This window comes from Chrysoperla carnea (genome assembly GCF_905475395.1).
Source record: "Chrysoperla carnea chromosome X unlocalized genomic scaffold, inChrCarn1.1 SUPER_X_unloc_17, whole genome shotgun sequence".
Lineage (NCBI taxonomy): Eukaryota > Metazoa > Arthropoda > Insecta > Neuroptera > Chrysopidae > Chrysoperla > Chrysoperla carnea.
The window spans coordinates 15,001-25,000 of NW_025408122.1; the positions used below are offsets into that span (position 1 = coordinate 15,001).

At 28.1% G+C, this 10,000-nt stretch overlaps 3 non-coding genes across 3 annotated transcripts in view; all 3 read right to left on the reverse strand.

Moving 5' to 3' along the window:
- LOC123303976 overlaps positions 1-1,679 on the reverse strand; it is a 4,578-nt gene extending 2,899 nt beyond the window's left edge. The window contains exon 1 of the ribosomal RNA XR_006536040.1: positions 1-1,679. This exon is cut by the window's left edge and continues 2,899 nt beyond it. This is a non-coding gene — a ribosomal RNA (large subunit ribosomal RNA).
- A 635-nt stretch (positions 1,680-2,314) lies between these two features.
- LOC123303979 lies at positions 2,315-2,469 on the reverse strand. Its single transcript, XR_006536042.1, has one exon. It is a non-coding gene; the product is annotated as a 5.8S ribosomal RNA (ribosomal RNA).
- Positions 2,470-3,422: 953 nt separating this feature from the next.
- On the reverse strand, positions 3,423-5,578 carry LOC123303972. The gene has a single exon (XR_006536036.1). It is a non-coding gene; the product is annotated as a small subunit ribosomal RNA (ribosomal RNA).
- Between the last annotated feature and the right edge of the window lie 4,422 nt (positions 5,579-10,000).

Genomic DNA, 10,000 nt, shown 5'->3' on the forward strand with positions numbered 1-10,000 from the left:
TAAGCAACCAACGCCTTTCATGGTATCCCATAAGCGTCAATTTTGGCGCTTTAACTCTACGTTTGGTTCATCCCACAGCGCCAGTTCTGCTTACCAAAAGTGGCCCACTTGGCACTCTGATCCATATATAAAAAATATATTCTCATAGCTTCACATTATAAATAATGTTTTTAAGCAAGCTAGAGATCTCACCCATTTAAAGTTTGAGAATAGGTTGAGGTCGTTTCGGCCCCAAGGCCTCTAATCATTCGCTTTACCGGATGAGACTCTTATATAATGAACGCCAGCTATCCTGAGGGAAACTTCGGAGGGAACCAGCTACTAGATGGTTCGATTAGTCTTTCGCCCCTATACCCAGTTCCGACGATCGATTTGCACGTCAGAATCGCTACGGACCTCCATCAGGGTTTCCCCTGACTTCATCCTGACCAGGCATAGTTCACCATCTTTCGGGTCCCAGCGTGTACGCTCTAGGTGCGCCTCTATTATAATATAATCCGAAAACTAAATTATAATAATATAAGACGCCCTAGGAGTGCGATATTTAATACATAATATAAATATATCCTCCTTTTATCATTTATAAAAAAATATAAATAATATTTACTTTCATTGTGCCTTTGGGTTTCATAAAATTTATAAATATTTCGATGAAAAAATATTTTATTCCCAATGACTTGCGTACATGCTAGACTCCTTGGTCCGTGTTTCAAGACGGGTCCTGAAAGTACCCAAAGCTATATCGTCGCTGACAGATAAATTTTTAATAAAAAAAAATGAGCCAGTTCATTATCATACACCTACTGACAGTTAAATAGTATCATATAACGGCATAAAATCCGTATATATAATATGTTTTAATAAAAAAACCTATTTATACTCGTGGTGGATCTGAACGCGTTAATAACGCGACTCAATATCAATTTATAATTAATACCATCAAACAATTAATCAAGAAACATAGGCGTTTAACATACACAAAATATTATCAAAAAATAATATTGTACATTAATCAACGCACCAATGCCTATAGATTAATATTTAATGGGTCGCAACGTCCTACAAGATGAGAAGTGCATACCTCGTTATCATACAATTAACAATATACAGCAGTGCATATATTTTTACTAAAAATAAATTCCTAATAAAAATTTTTGTCACATGCTAGTACAAATTGGTTGATTAACGATAAAAAGTAAATGAATCTCATCTTTCGACCTTTCGGGTTTCTCAGGTTTACCCCTGAACGGTTTTACGTACTCTTTAACTCTCTCTTCAAAGTTCTTTTCAACTTTCCCTCACTTGTACTTGTTCGCTATCGGTCTCGTGGTAATATTTAGCCTTAGATGGAGTTTACCACCCACTTAGAGCTGCACTCTCAAGCAACCCGACTCTAAGGAAAGATTCACCTATCATCAATAATAATCACTACGGGCCTGGCACCCTCTATGGGTATATGGCCCCATTCAAGATGGACTTGGATGTATTATATAACAATAGGTTTATATTGAATCTTCCTAAACACTACATTCCCCAAGTGTCTGTTTATCAGCCACGGGGTTCAGTGCTGGGCTTATCCCTGTTCGCTCGCCGCTACTAAGGGAATCCTAGTTAGTTTCTTTTCCTCCGCTTAATAATATGCTTAAATTCAGCGGGTAATCTCACCTACTCTGAGGTCGTAAAAGTTTTTAGAAGTATTAAAACAAAAATTTTTTTTATATATTATGTTTTTGTTATATTTTATAAGTAAACAATTTTCTTAATTATTCATACTCAAATTTTTTTAATATTATTATATAATATTATTTTTATATTTATCTAAAGAGAAGAAAATAAAAAATAAATAATTATATATATTAATTTTTTTCGAGTATATTGAAAATTTTATTACAAATAAAATATTCCATAACAAAATATTAATATATAATATTTTTGTTTATTCTTCTTTATTTAATATTTTAAAAATATATTATTAATATCATTTATTATTAATATTATTATTAACATAAAGTTTTATAATATTATATATAAATGATAAAAAATAATATTGATATATTAATTTAAAAATGTCGACAAATAATAAAAAATATATAAATTTTAAATGCTATTAAAAACATTTTATATTTATTTTTTTCTTATATTTGGCGTAAAACATTCATATATAAATAATTTTACATTTCTTTTATAAAAATTTTATTTATCAATTTAATTAAATATGAAAAAATAAATTTTCTTTTTTAATTATTGATAAATTTCTTTTTCATAAAAAAAATTTTATGTAAAATAATCTTTTATTATATTAATATAATGTATACGACCCTCAGCCAGATGTGGTCCGGGAACAGTATCCAAGGACCGCAATGTGCGTTCGAAATGTCAATGTTCATGTGTCCTGCAGTTCACAAGTTGACGCGCAATTAGCTGCGTTCTTCATCGACCCACGAGCCAAGTGATCCACCGTCCAGGGTAATCTTTTTAAATTTTAAATGTAAGTATTATTATTAATAATAATCTTTATTTTTAATATAAAAAATAAAATTATTAATTTATATATCTTTATAAATTCTTTTAAAATAAAAAAATTTTTCTAGAATATAAATTATATATTTTATTTTAAATATATATATATATAAATTAAAGATATTATGGTATTAATAAATATATACATAACATTTTTGATATTTTTGTTAGTGCTAGCTAGATATAATAATTAATATTTGGTATATTTTATAGAAATGTATTTATTTTTTTTTTATAAATTATTTTCTACATAAAAATATATATAATATTAATATGGTACAAAACAAATGGGTTTGTTTTTTAACATAATAACTTTTAATAAAAAAAAAGAAATATCAAGACAAAACATAAAGAAATTTAAATTTGAAATAAATTTTATTCTTTAAAAAAATTTTATCTTGTGTTTTCTTTATTTTTATTATATAACATAGAAAAATAAAAATATAGATTATATCAATTATAATCTTATTTTATTTTTCTTAATAGAGATTATATACATATAAACAAATAATTTCAATATATTCTATTTTTAATTTCACTTTTTTATAAGAGAAATTATTTATAGATTTTATTAATAATTATTGTTTAATAATAATAATAATATTGAATATAAAAATATTTTATATGTAACAAATATATTATTAATATTTATATAATATTCTCTATATTATATGTATAGATATATTATGTGTATAAAAAAAGTTTGGCGTATTACTTTAATATGATATCATAACCAAAATAAATCTCTTTTAACACATAATTACTATTATATATTTTGAGAAAATTACATATTAATATGTTATTTTGTTAAAAAAAATATTTCTTATCAATAATATTTTTATTTTTTGGAATATTTAAAAACAATACAAAAAATATAAATAAATATATTTTATATATATCGTTAATGATCCTTCCGCAGGTTCACCTACGGAAACCTTGTTACGACTTTTACTTCCTCTAAATGATCAAGTTTGGTCATCTTCCCAGCAACATCGGCAATATCAGAAATATTGCCGCGTACCAGTCCGAAGACCTCACTAAATCATTCAATCGGTAGTAGCGACGGGCGGTGTGTACAAAGGGCAGGGACGTAATCAACGCGAGCTTATGACTCGCGCTTACTGGGAATTCCTCGTTCATGGGGAACAATTGCAAGCCCCAATCCCTAGCACGAAGGAGGTTCAGCGGGTTACCCGGACCTTTCGGCCTGGGAGGACACGCTGATTCCTTCAGTGTAGCGCGCGTGCGGCCCAGAACATCTAAGGGCATCACAGACCTGTTATTGCTCAATCTCGTGCGGCTAGAATGCCGCCTGTCCCTCTAAGAAGAATTATTTGTACGCCGGCAGTAAAAACCACATCAAAAAACTGCGTACCCATACACCATAACATATGCAACATAAAGCACAATATATACAAAATATAATCTTGATCGTTAAATCTCAAAAATACATGCATATATAAATACAATACATAACACACATGAAAATGAATGAAATGGGAAACAAACAGCCGATGGGCCTTGAGATGCCGGTAAAGTACGTCTATTTAGCAGGCTAGAGTCTCGTTCGTTATCGGAATTAACCAGACAAATCGCTCCACCAACTAAGAACGGCCATGCACCACCACCCACCGAATCAAGAAAGAGCTCTCAATCTGTCAATCCTTCCGGTGTCCGGGCCTGGTGAGGTTTCCCGTGTTGAGTCAAATTAAGCCGCAGGCTCCACTCCTGGTGGTGCCCTTCCGTCAATTCCTTTAAGTTTCAGCTTTGCAACCATACTTCCCCCGGAACCCAAAAGCTTTGGTTTCCCGGAAGCTGCCCGCCGAGTCATCGGAGGAACTTCGGCGGATCGCTAGCTGGCATCGTTTATGGTTAGAACTAGGGCGGTATCTGATCGCCTTCGAACCTCTAACTTTCGTTCTTGATCAATCAAAACATTTTTGGCAAATGCTTTCGCTTCTGTCCGTCTTGCGACGATCCAAGAATTTCACCTCTAACGTCGCAATACGAATGCCCCCATCTGTCCGTATTAATCATTACCTCGGAGTTCCGAAAACCAACAAAATAGAACCGAGGTCCTATTCCATTATTCCATGCACACAATATTCAGGCAAAATTTGAGCCTGCCTTAAGCACTCTAATTTGTTCAAAGTAAACGTACCGGCCCACCTCGACACTCAATTAAGAGCACCGCGACGGGATTGCAATTGGGGGCTGCCACCGCTCTTAACGGTTAAACACTTACGACAAATTACATAATAAAAATATATATAATGCATTAAATAAATAATAACACTAAAATATACTTTATACATAATCTGTACCACCCACCGGTAGGACGTCCCACATAACATGCTAGTTAAACAATGCGAGCATTGAACCAACAGTGTAGGACACAGATTCGACTACGAGCTTTTTAACCGCAACAACTTTAATATACGCTATTGGAGCTGGAATTACCGCGGCTGCTGGCACCAGACTTGCCCTCCAATGGATCCTCGTTAAAGGATTTAAAGTGTACTCATTCCGATTACGGGGCCTCGGATGAGTCCCGTATCGTTATTTTTCGTCACTACCTCCCCGTGCCGGGAGTGGGTAATTTGCGCGCCTGCTGCCTTCCTTGGATGTGGTAGCCGTTTCTCAGGCTCCCTCTCCGGAATCGAACCCTGATTCCCCGTTACCCGTTACAACCATGGTAGGCGCAGAACCTACCATCGACAGTTGATAAGGCAGACATTTGAAAGATGCGTCGCCGGTACGAGACCGTGCGATCAGCTTAAAGTTATTCAGAGTCACCAAATTAAACGATGCAAATTAAAATTTACACCGATTGGTTTTGATCTAATAAAAGCATTCCTTCCATCTCTGGTCGGAACTCTGTTTGCATGTATTAGCTCTAGAATTACCACAGTTATCCAAGTAAATGTGGGTACGATCTAAGGAACCATAACTGATATAATGAGCCTTTCGCGGTTTCACCTTAATTTGGCTTGTACTGAGACATGCATGGCTTAATCTTTGAGACAAGCATATGACTACTGGCAGGATCAACCAGGGAACTATTTGTATTTATAATATTAAATATATAATAATATACATGATATTTTTGTTTTCTTATTATAAGAAAAAAAATTTTCATACAATAATTATTAATATATAATAATATTATTACAATTTCATTTTAAATATCAGATGGTCTCACCCATTACTGATATAAATTTTTTTTTTTTTATATCTCTATTGTTTTAAAATTAATAGAAAAAACATATGAGATATATATATTATTATTAATTTTTTTTTTTTTCAAATATATATTTTATTATGTCATTTATATAATTTTTTTGCTTTTACAAAAAGAAATATATAACATGTTATTCATAATAAATATTATTGAATAAAAAAAAAAAAAAATAATTATGATTTTTGTCAGACCATCACCAAATGGGTCTTAAAATATTTCAAACATTTTCTCATACTCGTCGCTAGATTGAAAGCGTCATTTATTTTTTAATTTTATTTAAAAAGTTAATTTTAAATAAAAAACGTTATAATAACACTTAATATTCTCGCTTGGTATGAGGTGAGTCAATGTAATATTATTTATAAAAATAATTTTTATATAAATATTGTGTGCTCATATGGGAGTGTAAAGTTTAAAACTTATAACCCATGAACTTGCTTTGACAAAAAAATTTATATGTTATTCTATTTATAATCAATAATTTAATAAAAAAAAATTTTTTTTTAAATATTGATATAAAAAGATATACATATAGAGGTTTTTTTACAAAATTCTCATTAATTTTTTTACAAAAATAATAATACAATATTTAATATCAAAATAATCCAAACTGATTACCATCCAGACTATTATCAATATATATAAGATTGTATTATTATTCATTTCAATACATATTTATTAAAACTGAGATAAAATTTCATATATTAATAAATATGCATGTGTAAAAAAAAATTTTTTATATAATAATTGAAAATGTTTTTGCTATTATTTTATATACATACATTAAATAATTGATAACAATTTAATACAATGTACACCTAAAAAATAATAACAGCATATACATATTCGAAACATTACTAGCAAAAAAACCAAAATACAATATTAAATATCAAAATAAACCAAACTGATTACCATCCAGAATATTTTGAGTATATATATATATATAATTTTGTATATTTTGCGTTCATGTTAATAAAATATATAAATGATACATATTTGAAAAGTGTTATTCTTCTTTCTGTTTTTTCGTAATATCATGGTGTCCATAGACATGCAAAAGCGTCATACCAAGCCATATACATACCTACACCACCTTTGTTGAATGATACACGAACAGTATGAAAATTAAACAACATATTCAATATCATTTTATATTATACTAAAATAAATGTTATTCTATTAAGAAAGTGTATATTTTTAAATTTGGCATTCATTACATAGTCAAAATACAATAATAATATAGATGATACATATACGATAATTGTTATTTTTCTTTCTGTTTTTTCGTGATATCATGGTGTCCATAGAATTGCAACGACGTCATACCAAGCCATATACAACTCTACACCACCTTTGTTGAATGATACACTTAGAGTATGAAAAATAAACAAATTATACTATATCATACTATATCATATATGTAAGACTGTTGAACATAATACCACAAAATACACTATTTCATATAGATATACATTCATTCTTGTCAACATAAAAGTACGTTATAAATGATACATATACAATAAGTTTTATTCCTCTTTCTGTTATTCCGTAATATCATAGTGTCCATAGAATTGCAACGACGTCATACCAAGCCATATACAACTCTACACCACCTTTGTTGAATGATACACGGACAGTATGAAAAATAAACAACCTATTCTATACCATACAATATCATACTAAAACATGAAACAAATGTTATTCTATTAAAAAGTGTATTATTTTATTATATTTAGTATTCATTACACAGTCAACATACATAAATGATACATATACGATAAGTGTTATTCCTCTATCTGTGCATCCGTAATATCATAGTGTCCATAGAATTGCAACGACGTCATACCAAGCCATATACAACTCTACACCACCTTTGTTGAATGATACACGGACAGTATGAAAAATAAACAACTTATACTATACCATACTATATCATATGTGTGAGACTGCTGAACGTAATACCACTAATACACTGTTATACATAGATATACATTCATCTCATTAACTTACACGCACTATCCATCATATATATTAAAGACATTACACCCGGTGCTTCAAACTCAAAATATGATAATGTTTAAAATGGCTTTAAACATCATAAACTTTACAGAATAATCAAAATTTAAAGAAAAAAATTTTTAAAAAAAAATTTTTTTCAGCTAAAAATTTTTATTTTGGGACCAAAAAAATTTTTTTTTGCTTTTATCATATTTTATTAAATGAAATTTATGCATTATAATAAATTATTCAATAAACATTAATAATTATAATAAATTATTAAAAAATTTTTGGAATTAATGCAAATTTTTAGAAAAAAATGTATATTTTTTTTTTATATACAAATCGTACATGTTATATTGCGACAGGGTACCGGTATAATACATGTGATACATATGTAGATTTTCGAAAAAAATTTTATCCTTTTAAATGGTCCTAAATACTATATAAAGGTAAAATATATAGAATTTTTCGGGATTCATTAAAAAATTTTAGGGAAAAAATTTCATTTTATTTTATATACAAATCGTACATGTTATATTGCGACAGGGTACCGGTATAATACATGTGATACATATGTAGATTTTCGAAAAAAATTTTATCCTTTTAAATAGTCCTAAATACTATATAAAGGTGAAATATATAGAATTTTTCGGGATTCATTAAAAAATTTTAGGGAAAAAATTTCATTTTATTTTATATACAAATCGTACATGTTATATTGCGACAGGGTACCGGTATAATACATGTGATACATATGTAGATTTTCGAAAAAAATTTTATCCTTTTAAATAGTCCTAAATACTATATAAAGGTAAAATATATAGAATTTTTCGGGATTCATTAAAAAATTTTAGGGAAAAAATTTCATTTTATTTTATATACAAATCGTACATGTTATATTGCGACAGGGTACCGGTATAATACATGTGATACATATGTAGATTTTCGAAAAAATTTTTATCTTTTTAAATAGTCCTAAATACTATATAAAGGTAAAATATATAGAATTTTTCGGGATTCATTAAAAAATTTTAGGGAAAAAATTTCATTTTATTTTATATACAAATCGTACATGTTATATTGCGACAGGGTACCGGTATAATACATGTGATACATATGTAGATTTTCGAAAAAATTTTTATCCTTTTAAATAGTCCTAAATACTATATAAAGGTAAAATATATAGAATTTTTCGGGATTCATTAAAAAATTTTAGGGAAAAAATTTCATTTTATTTTATATACAAATCGTACATGTTATATTGCGACAGGGTACCGGTATAATACATGTGATACATATGTAGATTTTCTAAAAAATTTTTATCCATTTAAATGCTTCTAAATACTGTATAATGCAAATATATATAATAATTTACAGAATTAATACAAAATTTTTATTGTACAAATTCACATTAATAGTTAATTGGTTAAAAAAAAATTTCAATACACAATGGGAATCAGGCTATTTTATTGGAACTTATTTATAATTAATTCATAATATATTTTTCTATATAAATTGATTAATTGTTTTTACATTCACCGTGTAAACGTATACACCATTCAAGTAACATAAAAAAAAAAAAAAAAAAAAAAATTATTATTATATTCTAGTAATACATAATAGTTATTCGCTAAAAAATATTTAATAGACAATAAAAATCTGACTATTCTGTTGTGAACTTATAAATTATTGATTCAAAATATATTTCTCTACCTAAATTTATTAATTGTATACACGCCCCCATGTACGTTGTTCAAGTCATATATTATTTTGCATAAGGATTACAAATAAATATTATATAATAAATAAGAGTTAATAAAAATTTAAAATTTATTATCCATTTTAAATTTATCAGCTAAATAAATATTTTTACATTCTTTTAAATTATTACTTTTTATTGTATTAAGAGTATATATCTAGTTTTATTAATCTTAATCCTTTTACAAGCACTAATATTATTTATACATAATATATTTTTATTTTATGTATGGAAAGCATAACTTGCTAAATACATCCTAACAATTTAAAAACTTTTCATTTGATTAATATTATTTACAATAGCTAATATTAATAGAATCTGAATAATCAAAATTATTTCTTTAAATATATGAATTCCGAATGTAAGTGTCCATCATAATACTTCATTAAGTTTATATTTGGCTAGCAACCTGTTATGCATAAATTGCTTTAAAGGTTGCCTACTAAACATATTATAATTATAATTATTAACAATTTTTG